This window comes from Medicago sativa, chromosome 2, assembly GCF_051527215.1.
Source record: "Medicago sativa cultivar Bolivia chromosome 2, Bolivia_mono, whole genome shotgun sequence".
NCBI lineage: Eukaryota > Viridiplantae > Streptophyta > Magnoliopsida > Fabales > Fabaceae > Medicago > Medicago sativa.
This window is the reverse complement of record NC_140750.1, coordinates 58,118,908-58,131,920: the sequence shown is the minus strand read 5'-3', so window position 1 is coordinate 58,131,920 and position 13,013 is coordinate 58,118,908. Positions and strand designations below refer to the sequence as shown.

The following is a 13,013-nucleotide window of genomic DNA, read 5'->3' as shown; positions in this document are numbered from 1 at the left end:
AGCATCGCACCATTAAGGATAGCCGATTGGCCGCGCACGCGAAGCATATGGATATACCCTACAGGGGGAAATAAAAAGAAAGAACAGTTGTCAAAATGACAAAAAAGAAAAAGAAAAAAAAAAAGATAATGTATGACAGAAACTAATACCAAATATTGAAGAACATGTGCTAGTTCTAAATTACCAGGTGGTTGCCACAAATTATTTACTTGAGCCTCCATTAAAATTTCAAGGACAAACTCAATCATCCTTTCAGTTCTGGATATTCATAAACAAGAAAAAGCAACAACAATGTGAGAATGCAAACCATAACATTTGAATCATGATTGGAGATAATCGATTTGGTAAACATTACCTTTTTCACAGCAATTTTTTTAATGGTAGTATTAATGTCACCATTCCAATGATATTCTTGTTTCTTCACATGTACTGCTCGAAGCTTTGGTGCATTTAACACTCCATGTGAGAAAGTTTCCATCACGGGACAATTTACTACAAATAACTTCTGCAGTAGTGGAAATTTGAAGCCATGTCTTCCCTTGCAAAAACTTTGTAGCCTTGGTAAATTAATCAGATACAAAAACTCCAATTTCATAAAAATTAGCTCAGAAGCATCATTCTCATCATCACTTGCTACTATTTCTTCTATCTTTCCGCAACAATGTATGTATAACTGTTTAAGATTTTGTAAACTGCTAGCTGTTGATGGTTTCATAATACTTTCCAATCCAGCACAATGGCCCACCTCCAACTTCTGTAAATTCTCAAACAGAACTGACGATGGAAATATATTCTTTAGTCTAGAGCATGAATGTACTACCAATCTTTCAATATCTTGAAGAACAGGTTGCACCTCAAAATTCTCTTCACATATAAATTCGAGGTTTTGTAACTTAATGAGTTCTAAACTTCCCAACTTCATAATTGTTTCAGAATGTCCAATCCATTCACTTCCACTCGAAAATATATATGTAAAGGAACTGCATGTCACCTTAAGGTTTTTGAGATTGACAAATCTTTGAAGGAAACCAGATGGAAATTTGTCAGATTCATCATGAAAACATCGCAAGCGAAGAGCTTTCACTTTGTAGATAGGCCCATCATTAAGTTCACTGCTGCATAACATGGTGACATCCTTGCAATTCAGAATAAGCTCCCCTGTATTGGTAGCAACCTTGGAAACACACGTAATGAGATTCAAGATAATAGCCTTATAAAGAAAAGAATAATGCTTGTCGTTTTCCTGACTGTTGTAAATAGCACATTTTATATAATTAAGCGTGATAATTGTAGTCAACCAATTAATCAGACCCGTTAGTTATAGAGTAGCCTATTCATATTAGCATTTGTACTCTATCCATATTTTGAAATTATATTTAGAGACAATCATATAAACATGGAATGAAACTAACACTCACATTTTGTTTATTTTTTCAACGAGAAAAGAACATGTTGCAAGACACCTATAAAAATTGATGTTTTTTTTATGTATAGCAGCAACTAAATGACATTTGAGAGCACAGTATCGAGATGTAAATTGTACCTTTTCGATTGAGAGAAGGGGTAGTGTATCAACTGGGACAGTCGCTTGGTTATTTAGAGACTCAGGCTTGAATAGTTGGAGTTTGTCACAATGACCCACATCCACATCTTTTAATACAGGACAATCCAAGGTATGTGATACACGGTAGAAGCTTCGAAGTTCTGGCAACTCTCGAAAACATAGAGACGTTAATTTTGGGAAAATAAACATTGGAATTGTGTCAGCTATTTCATCATGAGCCACAATAATCTCTACGCCACATTCTTCTATATGAATCCCTTGGAGATGTTGAAGCTCCTTAGCCACAGAGAGAGGAAAAACATGATTAAGGATGTCGCATTCAGTAACTTTCAAGAGGCAGAGGTTTTGAAAGTTGAAGCTTTCATTAGGATTCCCATTCCATATATGTTTCAGCAATGGTAAATTTTTCAAAGTGAGAGTTCTCAATTTCATATCCAGCCTCATTTGTCTACTCCCGTCTGCTTTTAGACCTTGCGCTTCAAATACAACTTCCAGTGCAGGACAATCACTTATAGTCAATGTCTCCAGATTCTGTAATTTATCAAGCACATAAGATGGAAATACATTTGATAACTTATGGCAGGATTCAATTTTCAACTGCTTTAGTTTGCAGAAGGAATTTGGAGCTAGTTGATTGGGCCAAACTGACTTCAAGTGTTTCACGTGGGAGATTTCCAATGTCTCCAAGTTTGGAAATATAACCTACAATCATGAATATGCTTAGATCTTTAATGGTTAATTGCACAAGCAGCAGATCTAAAAAGGAAACCATACTATAGTTAATAGTTACAGAATTGGAGACAATGCTCACCTCATCATCAGAGAATGGTTTCTGAGTTGAAGGAAGACTGCCCAAATTTCCATCTGAGACAAATATCTCTTCCAACATCAGGCAATTATTAATGCCAAGATATTGCAGGTTTACAAGTTCTCTAGCCACGGAGGACGAAAATGTGTAAGCTATATTACCACATTTGTCAATTGTCAAACTCCTCAAGTTTTGAATGCAAGAATGACCTGGAAATTTGTCATCCCACAATCTCCTAGAGGTGATATTAGACAGCTTCAAGAGTTCAAGGTGGGGCATCCCAACCTATTAACAAAAAAATTCTCATAAAGATCTCAATTTTAATATGAATTTATGTTGAGAGAAAAACCAAGATAAAGTGAGATGGTGAGATAATGGAAAGATATGGGACTTGATGAAACAAAAATACTGCACCGTCAGTAAAATCGTGTTCTTACCTTTTTATCAATTAGTGCCAAAGGTGTGAATTGTGCAGCTGTCAAAGGCACAGAACAGAAACTAATGAGTCTGGGCAAACGTTCAAGTTCAAGAGAGCGCAACTTGGGGAACAGAATCTTGTTGATCTCTTTATTAGCTTCCGATGTTTGCACAGCTATTATTTCTGTAATCATTTTGCAATCAGAAATTTTTATTTCAAGAAGTTGAGGAAGGTCACTAACGAGAGAATACCAAAACAGATGCTTCAACTTCTCACAACCTTTGACTTGAATAGATTTTAATCTGGTAAGAGATTGAATTGGAATTGGGCCATGACATATTTTTTCTAGATTAAACAGATTTTGAAGAACCAAAGTTTCTAAGCTGAGGAAAGCAGGATAGGTATGAATCCTCCTCATTGAGTTAATGATGAACTTCAATTCAGCACTGTCCTGAATGAACAAGTGCTTTAATTGTGGGAAGCCTTCTGTGTTTAGTTCTGAAAGGACATCTCTACCACACTGTAATCCGGCTAGGCACATATCCTCAGCAGAATTTAGCAAGAAGTTAAACCCGTGATCCAAAATAATGCTTGAACTCCCTCTCTCCATGAGCTTAAGTGTTCTTGATGATTCGGATGCACCTCCAGCCAAATACAAAGACCATTTCCATACATCACCAACAAATATGTTGTATCTTTCAAGCTTTTCAAAGATCTGCAAGTTCATTGGCCAAACTGAAGCATCTTGAATCATTATGTCTAAAGTAGTTAGATGAGACAAATTACTTAGCTCATCTAGACTTGCATTGTTGCTTTCATCATTGCTCCCCTTGACGTTCCATTGGATAAAACAATTCCCCATGTACAACTCTTCCAAGTACTTCAAGCTTGAAATAAGATTTGCAGGAATGAATCTGAGTTTAGAGCAGTTTGTTAGATTCAGCATCCGAAGATTAGCAAGTTGTCCAATTTCTTTTGGAAGGTCAGTAATATCAGATTTTTCAAGGCTGAGAATCTCTAAACTTTTCAGCTCTGCAACTATTGATATGTCACCTAACACACATCCAGAAAGGGCCAGTGATTGAATGTTTGTCAAGAGACGGAGGGAAGGAGGTGGAGAAGGTGTCAACATCATCCCATATAATTCAAGAACCTTTAGTTCTCTCATCACAGAAAAAAACTCATCGGGAATTTTCATATGCTCACCTATAGTTTGAAGTACAAGTAGTTTCAATTCTGGGCAGTCTAACTTTTCAGGAAGCTCGTGAATATAAGACCAAGGCACCACAATTGCATCTAAGTTTTGAAGTTGATCTATCTTTGGCCATTTTTTCAGTACAGTAAACCTTTGCACGCCATAGAAAGAATGAAGCCTAGAAGCAATTGATTTAGCCACCTCTCTAACAACATCATGCATTCTAACGAATTCAGCTTCAGACTCAAGTAACAACGAGGAGGCCTTGAGATCATTTATTAATTTGTAGCATTTGTTTCTTGCATCTGTCAATGTGCGAGCATGTCTATATAAGCCAAATCCCCATGAACATGAAAATAGTTCTCCAGTGTGGATATAGTTTACACCAGATGAACCAATGAATAAAAATAGCAATTTTAGTTCCTCACTCTCTAAAAAATTATAACTCAATTCTAGAGTAGAGTAAACTTTCTTATGCAACCCTTCTTCATCAAATCTCTCTAATTCATTTAAGGCATCCTTCCACGCAGAGACATGTTTTTTCCTCAAAGCCTTTGCCACTGTAACTATCAAAAGGGGCAACCCAGCACAACATTTGGCCACTTTTTCTGCAATTGGCTTTATATTGAATTCTTGAACAACATCACCTGCCATTTTCTCAAATAATTTCCAACTATCGTCCTCAAGTAAAATTTCAAGTCTAAATTCTTTTTGAGTGCCAATCTCACGGTTCAAGACATTAAGATCTCTGGATGTTACCACCAACTTGCATCCTTTGTGATCATTACCAAAAGGAACCCCTATATCTGCCAAATCAAGTCTCCCCCAAATGTCATCCAGAATAACAAGAATACTCTTCTCCCTGGTTATCCTTTCCCTTAATTGTGTTGCTCTTCCTTCTTTGGTTTCCTTGTTAAAAGTTAGATCCAACGCATCAGCAATTTGGCCTTGAATTTTTTCCACATCTGGAGAATCAGTGATAGTAGCCATGACTACAGCACTAAACGACCCATCATTCTCAGCTTGCCAAGCTAACTCTTTCACTAGTGTTGTCTTCCCCACTCCACCCATCCCATAGACCCCAATAACGAAGATGTCAGGATTCTTCAATACAAGCATAATCTCATTCAACATTGATGTCCTAGAGTCCAGGGCTTCATAACTTCTACCGAACGGTGTGACTGTGACTTGAGAAGCAGCGCGGTAAGAAATTCTCTCAAATTTTCCTTCTGCTAGGACATCAGAAATCTCTTGTATTGCCTTTTTGGTCTTCTTGCTCAGCTGGTGCCTTGTGTACAAATTAGGGAAGTGTCCCATAGAACATTGAGCTTTTGCATGGCCTTCTGTGTCAATAAGTTTCTTGGCCTCGGCAATAGTGTAGTTTGCTTTGTTCAGCCAGTTCTGGACGATATTTTCAATCTCTTCTCCATTCCTTCTAGCCTCATCAACAATGTGTTGCACGCTGTCTTTTAATCCCTCCAGATTTTGGATAGCGGTTGTCATCCTTAAAAGGTTGCCCTTGTAATACATTATGTAACCAAATTGTTGTCCAATAGGTGCGACCGTAAATTCAGAAATTTTAGCTGCAATTGAAACAATAGCATCCATGGCCACCCCTTTGCTAGCTGTTATTTGAAACAAAACAAGGAGTACAATCAAAAAATAATCAACTCTGAAGATAGATGTGAATTGCTCTCAACCATTTCTTGGATTTATTTTATTCCAGCTTATCTTATATGAACAAATGTTATTTGTAGTGACAAATTGTAGGATTATGCTCACAACTTTTAAGTTTATAGAATTTTCTAAATTAAAATAAATATTCACATTCTAATTTATGAGAATGATTATATCACTTTATAGGTTGTTTAGGAGAAAATAGATTAAAGAATGAATGAATAGGTTGAAACCTTGCGGTTATCATCAATATATTTGTTAAATAATTATAGCTGTAAATTTTTAACATGATTTAACCTTTTCTTACCGGTAATGCTTATTGAAAATATTATTGAATATAACTCTTAATGCACTTTCTATTATAAAATAAGTCTTATATATTTTCCATTTTTAATTTCTTAACCGAGAATCCTAAGAGACACTTGTTTATTAAAAAATTTACTCATTAGGTTTCTATGTTTTTGCTCATATCAATGAATTACTTTACTATCCGGAAACAAGTTCTGAATAACTATATACAATGATAGTGTAAATGGTTTTATACAAGCATCCAATCATACTTCAGAGTATGACCGTATCATAATATTATGACGGGATCCAATTATGAATTGGGAAAGTGAGCTGCATTGATACTAAATCACTCAACTATAAGGATGAATTTTGTTACATAGTATAGTTAATTAAATATAAAAAAATAAACCATTCCATTTTTCTTTTTCTTTTTTAGAAACTCAGTATCTAACCCAAAGACCAAATGATTTGGGGATTCAATCCCACCATCCACTAGCAGGGGTCCAAATGAAGTCAAAGCAACGTCATGTATGGACTAGCCCAACACATGAATTGTTGGCACATGGGGATTCAAACCTCAGACCTAGAGAGAAATACACTCCTATGTCTCAAGCCTTCGCCCCAGGCCAACCCCTGGGGGTTAAACTATTCCATATATCATTGACAACGACACATGGTATGGTACCTATCTAAATCTAAATCAAAATAATGCATAAGTCGTGTAATTTGTAATATGAAACTAAACAATGTTATCATCATCCTCCCTCCCTCTCATTAAACATCCACTATTTGTCAAGGTTTGTGGTGCTATGTGATGATTAATGTGATGGATCAACGGCAGTGGCTATGGCACAACATAGGGATAAATTATGAAGGACAAGTTGGCTTTTCGTAAAATCTAATATGAAAAAAGTTAATGTTACAAGATCAAAGAGATGAAAATCATTTCGTATGAGAAATAAGCTTAACAGTTTGATACCAAGAAAAATCCATAGAATCCATATTCATATTGAATTAGATTGATTACCCTTCAGTCATTATTATAAGCAAAAATTCACATTTTAGGTTCATTCAATAACAGTGACTGGAGGGTGTATATGACTGGTCTAGTAGTGTTGGCTTGAGACCTTTGAGTGTGCTCATCTCAAGGTCTCAAGTTCAATTCCCATTAGTTCCAATTTCAATGGACTAATCTTAGAGAGTTTTGCTCCGGCTTTAAACGGGGTCCATCAAGTGACGGTGGAATTAAACCCCTTGGATTAGTCGGTCATTGGGTTGGATACGGAGTATTTTCAAAAAATATTGATAGAGATTGTAAATGACTACATATGAGATACTCTATGAACAGAGCTTCTGAGGAATTAACAAACTAACTACCTAATAACTAACTCTAACTAGCGAAATTTGAACTAAATCTATATTTCTACTAATGATAGTTATTTAGAGCTGAAATTTTCACACCACGAAACCCTAAAGTGACATCAAGAAATAAGCAAAGCAATCGATGCATACAAATGAAATCACATAAATTGAAATTAAAGAGTAACAGGATACCGTGGAAGATGAGAAGAGAAATATAGCGTAGCACGGATATGTGACCATGTGGAATGCTGGGACCTTGCTTTTCTCTGTTTGGATTCCTTTAACGACACTTTGGATGGATTCCATATCTAACAACTGGAAAAGGATTCTCTAACTTCTCCTCTCCTTTTTGTAATTTAGATTTTAGAGTGTATTTGGACGAGGAGATTGTGAAATTTTTGAAGAATTTAGAATTTTTAGGGGGCAGGTTTGTATTTTTTTTAGGGGGTCAAAATTGCAACTTCGTGAAAGTTAGAGGGCGAAAACTGTTATTAAGCCTTTAATTAAATTGCTTGTATTTTTAAATATTTTTGTTCCAATGAAGTGATAAAAAAAAAATTAGGTTTAAATGCACTTTTGACCCTCTAATTTTGCACTAGTTGCTATTTTGACACCTTATTAAAAAAAACACATTTCAGCCCTTAAGTTTTTCCCCTTTCCCAACTTTCAATTTTGAACATTCATAATCAATCTTTTAAGGCGGTAGAAGATCAAGAAACCAGTCTCAAGCCATATTCTTTTGCCCTATAAATATGAAACTTGCTCAACAAAACACCTCACCCATTTTTACTGACTTGAATGGTTGATTTTAAATAATCAAAATTGAAAGTTATAAAAGGGGGAAAATTAAGGGGCTGGAATGTTGTTTTTTTAATAGGGAGTCAAAATCGCAACTAATGCAAAGTTAGAGGGTCAAAATTAGGGGTCAATTTTGAATTTTTTTGGCAACTTTTATAAATTTTGAATTTTTTGGGCCAACTTTAAAAATTGAAAATAGGGTCAATTTGCAATTTATTTTGAGGTGTCATTTTGTAATATTTAAAAACATTAGGGGTTAATTTGTAATTTTTTTAAAATTAATTGGGGTCAATTTGTGAGTTTTGAAAAATATAAGGATCAAAATGTAAAATTTGAAAAAAAAATCACTATAAGGAAGAATTTTGAAATTCCTAGCTTTAAATCACAATAAGGAAGAATTTTGAAATTCCTATCTTTTAGGTGTCATTTGAAATTTTTTAAATTTAGCTTGGACAAAATACTTCATGAATTTCCATTATTTTTAATATTTTCAAAATTATCATCCAGAAAATGGAATTCATCTAAAAGTATTTGATTTACCTCAAAATATTACATTATCTCAAAACATTCCTCCAATCAAACACACTTTTAGAGTTTGGAAGGGAAGGGAAGAGAAGGGAAGTGGGAGAGGGATTTGGAAAGAAAAGGAATGAATAAGTGGAAGAAATAGATGACATTGATAGGAAAAAGTGGGGTTCCTTTCTCTTGGTAATACAAAATCCTCCTCGTTTGGAGATCTCAAAATTTGTATTGGGAGTTTTGGACGGTTTATATGAATTCTTCAAATTTATTGTATGCAGTTATAATATTCTTAAAATTAAAATATATTAATCAGAAGTATTAATTTATCATTCTCTAAAAAATTACTCTTTCATAAAATATGAAAGATTTTATTATTTTTCCTTTATATTTCCAACCCTCAAAAGTCTTTGCATTCTCTCCCCTCCAAACTCTCAAACAAAGTCTTAAGGTTAGTGTGGTTTGGGCCTTTGGGGTTATGGAGCGAACAAGTGTGGAGAAAAATTCGGCTATTACTTTTCCCACCCTATGCCATTCTCACGTGCCCTGCGTTTTTTCCAATTTTACCCTTGGTTCGGATTATAAAATCCGAAATCATAAAAACACTGAAGGCTATCATGCAAGCTTTGCATCAGTGTCAAAAGGAGGGCGCATGTTTGTTTGGAATATATAATCCGAAATTTTTTAACGTGTTTCGAATTATATATTCCAAAAAACTTCCCTTTAAAAAAACCGGGAAAGTTGCGGATGTTTTCGGATTGTATAATCCGAAAACTTTGATTACATATAGGGAACCCAGAATCTAGCTGCAGTTCACCACCTTTGTAACATCCCAAATTTCGCAACATATCAAAGTAGTATAGAGATAAAATATTATAGTAGGTGTATTTAATGTCGAGTGATAGTTTTTTAAAGTGGTTAGCTTAAAAATTTATTTAGATTGTTGATATTAAATATAAACATAATTATTAAAAAGAGTAAGTAGAAAGAATTATTTTAAGGAAAATAAGTAATAAAATATAGTTAAGTATCATTGTATTACGGGTGACTTTAAACACAATATATAATTATGACCCAAAAAGCCCAATAGCTAATATATATATAACCACATCCCATTAGGTTAAGGGGGAGACACAAAAACCTATTTCTTTTATTTGTCGTACAATAGTATGCATATATTAATTTATAGACCTAATGACATGAGATATTGGGAACAAGGGGAATAGAGCCAGGGCTGAATCATAAGATAAAGCAAGTGTCCTCCGTTAGTTTTATTTCTGATACTAAACCATCGGCTGATTAAGAAATTGATCATATATTCGGGAGATCTTCACTTTCAACCGGCTTTTATGAGCTATTAGAGACTACAAATCGGAGATGTGATTCTATTCAACTATTAAGATTCATCGCCTTCATTGAATTTTTTATGTTATGTGAAAGCTTCAATCCAGGTATGGGGTGAGAGAGAAGAGTTCGAGATCATGAGTGTAAATTAATTGGGATGAACGGGAAAGCCGTATTTCCCAAAGTTCATTCGGGGCTCACCGCGACGGTTGTAGCCCTTTGAGAGAATAATTAATTAATGTGCAAATTTAGATGTTGGGGGTTAAAAGAAGAATTAGAAACATTATTAAGGTGTTGCTTGATTTATATTATGTGAATATGTGGTATTTGAAGTCATGGATAAATTTGTGGGTGCTTATGCTTGATTTGCTGCAACTATTTAGATTGATGACTTATTTAATGATTGATATAGATGTGATGTTATGTATTTGAATGTAATTATTGGTATGTCACATGTATATGATAACTATTGGAATATGATTATGTGTGATTTAAAGATGTGATATTCAATGATGTGCTTCTAAATGGTCATGTGTGAATGATATGTATTTTGTTAAATGTCTTTTTGATATTCTTAAATGTTGATTGATTATCATTTGATACTGTTATATTATGATGTGGATATGCTATGAATTAATATGTGCTGTTTAGTGCTGTTGATCATTTAAAAGTTTGAAGTTGCGTGAGTCGGTCTAAGTTGCAAGAATTTAAGAAGTTATCCATGATTATGAGTTGTATAAGATGATCACGTTGTTGTCTAAGTTGTAGGAAGATTGAGTCCATTGCATACTCATTAAAGTTGGGGGCTTTAGGCCCGGCAGCCTTTGTGCTCATTAAAGTTGGGGGCTTTAGGCCCGGCAGCCTTTGTGCTCATTAAAGTTGGGGGGTTTAGGCCCGGTTGCCTTTGTGCTCATTAAAGTTGGGGGCTTTAGGCTCGGCAGCCTTTGTGCTCATTAAAATTGGGGGCTTTAGGCCCGGCAGCCTTTGTGCTCATTAAAGTTGGGGGCTTTAGGCCCGGCAGCCTTTGTGCTCATTAAAGTTGGGGGCTTTAAGGGGGGTAGAGTTGTAACACCCCAAATTTCGCAACATATCAAAGTAGTATAGAGATAAAATATTATAGTAGGTGTATTTAATGTCGAGTGATAGTTTTCTAAAGTGGTTAGCTTAAAAATTTATTTAGATTGTTGATATTAAATATAAACATAATTATTAAAAAGAGTAAGTAGAAAGAATTATTTTAAGGAAAATAAGTAATAAAATATAGTTAAGTATCATTGTATTACGGGTGACTTTAAACACAATATATAATTATGACCCAAAAAGCCCAATAGCTAATATATATATATAACCACATCCCATTAGGTTAAGGGGGAGACACAAAAACCTATTTCTTTTATTTGTCGTACAATAGTATGCATATATTAATTTATAGACCTAATGGCATGAGATGTTGGGAACAAGGGAAATAGAGCCAGGGCTGAATCATATGATAAAGCAAGTGTCCTCCGTTAGTTTTATTTCTGATACTAAACCATCGGCTGATTAAGAAATTGATCATATATTCGGGAGATCTTCACTTTCAACCGGCTTTTATGAGCTATTAGAGACTACAAATCGGAGATGTGATTCTATTCAACTATTAAGATTCATTGCCTTCGTTGAATTTTTTATGTTATGTGAAAGCTTCAATCCAGGTATGGGGTGAGAGAGAAGAGTTCGAGATCATGAGTGTAAATTAATTGGGATGAACGGGAAAGCCGTATTTCCCAAAGTTCATTCGGGGCTCACCGCGACGGTTGTAGCCCTTTGAGAGAATAATTAATTAATGTGCAAATTTAGATGTGGGGGGTTAAAAGAAGAATTAGAAACATTATTAAGGTGTTGCTTGATTTAAATTATGTGAATATGTGGTATTTGAAGTCATGGATAAATTTGTGGGTGCTTATGCTTGATTTGCTGCAACTATTTAGATTGATGACTTATTTAATGATTGATATAGATGTGATGTTATGTATTTGAATGTAATTATTGGTATGTCACATGTATATGATAACTATTGGAATATGATTATGTGTGATTTAAAGATGTGATATTCAATGATGTGCTTCTAAATGGTCATGTGTGAATGATATGTATTTTGTTAAATGTCTTTTTGATATTCTTAAATGTTGATTGATTATCATTTGATACTGTTATATTATGATGTGGATATGCTATGAATTAATATGTGCTGTTTAGTGCTGTTGATCATTTAAAAGTTTGAAGTTGCGTGAGTCGGTCTAAGTTGCAAGAATTTAAGAAGTTATCCATGATTATGAGTTGTATAAGATGATCACGTTGTTGTCTAAGTTGTAGGAAGATTGAGTCCATTGCATACTCATTAAAGTTGGGGGCTTTAGGCCCGGCAGCCTTTGTGCTCATTAAAGTTGGGGGCTTTAGGCAAAGTTGGGGGCTTTAGGCCCGGCAGCCTTTGTGCTCATTAAAGTTGGGGGGTTTAGGCCCGGCAGCCTTTGTGCTCATTAAAGTTGGGGGCTTTAGGCCCGGCAGCCTTTGTGCTCATTAAAGTTGGGGGCTTTAGGCTCGGCAGCCTTTGTGCTCATTAAAGTTGGGGGCTTTAGGCCCGGCAGCCCTTGTGCTCACACTACGTTGGGGGCTTTAAGCCCGGCAGCTTTATGCTCACTTGTTGAGGAGCCTAATTACGCTCATATATGTTGTTGAATGGTACCACATGCATTTGTATATCAAGAAGTTTTACGATGATTTAAGTTGTTAAGTTGTTAAGAGTGCATTGTCAAGTTGAGTCGTGTTGTCGAGTCAAGTTGTTAAGTTGTAATGTTTTAACGAATTACTTTGTGATGTCTATTAATGTAATTGTGTGAGACGATGAAGGTGATTATTTGTTGATGTCCTTATGAAGATGGTTATTGGTGACTACATGTGTTGTGACTAGTTGGAATTGAATTGTGACATTGTGTTTGTGAAGTTTTTTTTGGTCCTTAAGTTGTGATGATATTTTCTACTAATATAGATTGAGATG

General features: G+C 35.0%; 1 pseudogene across 1 annotated transcript in view; it reads right to left on the bottom strand.

The window, feature by feature from the left end:
- Positions 1-320: 320 nt before the first annotated feature.
- The window catches only part of LOC146949271 (putative disease resistance protein At4g27220), a 30,595-nt pseudogene continuing 17,902 nt past the window's right edge, over positions 321-13,013 (bottom strand). The window contains exons 3-6 of the transcript XR_015027186.1: positions 2,810-5,610; positions 2,376-2,657; positions 1,544-2,266; positions 321-1,174 (exon numbers count right to left, since the gene is read on the bottom strand). The product of XR_015027186.1 is annotated as a putative disease resistance protein At4g27220 (transcript). The remainder of the gene's footprint in view (positions 1,175-1,543; positions 2,267-2,375; positions 2,658-2,809; positions 5,611-13,013) is intronic.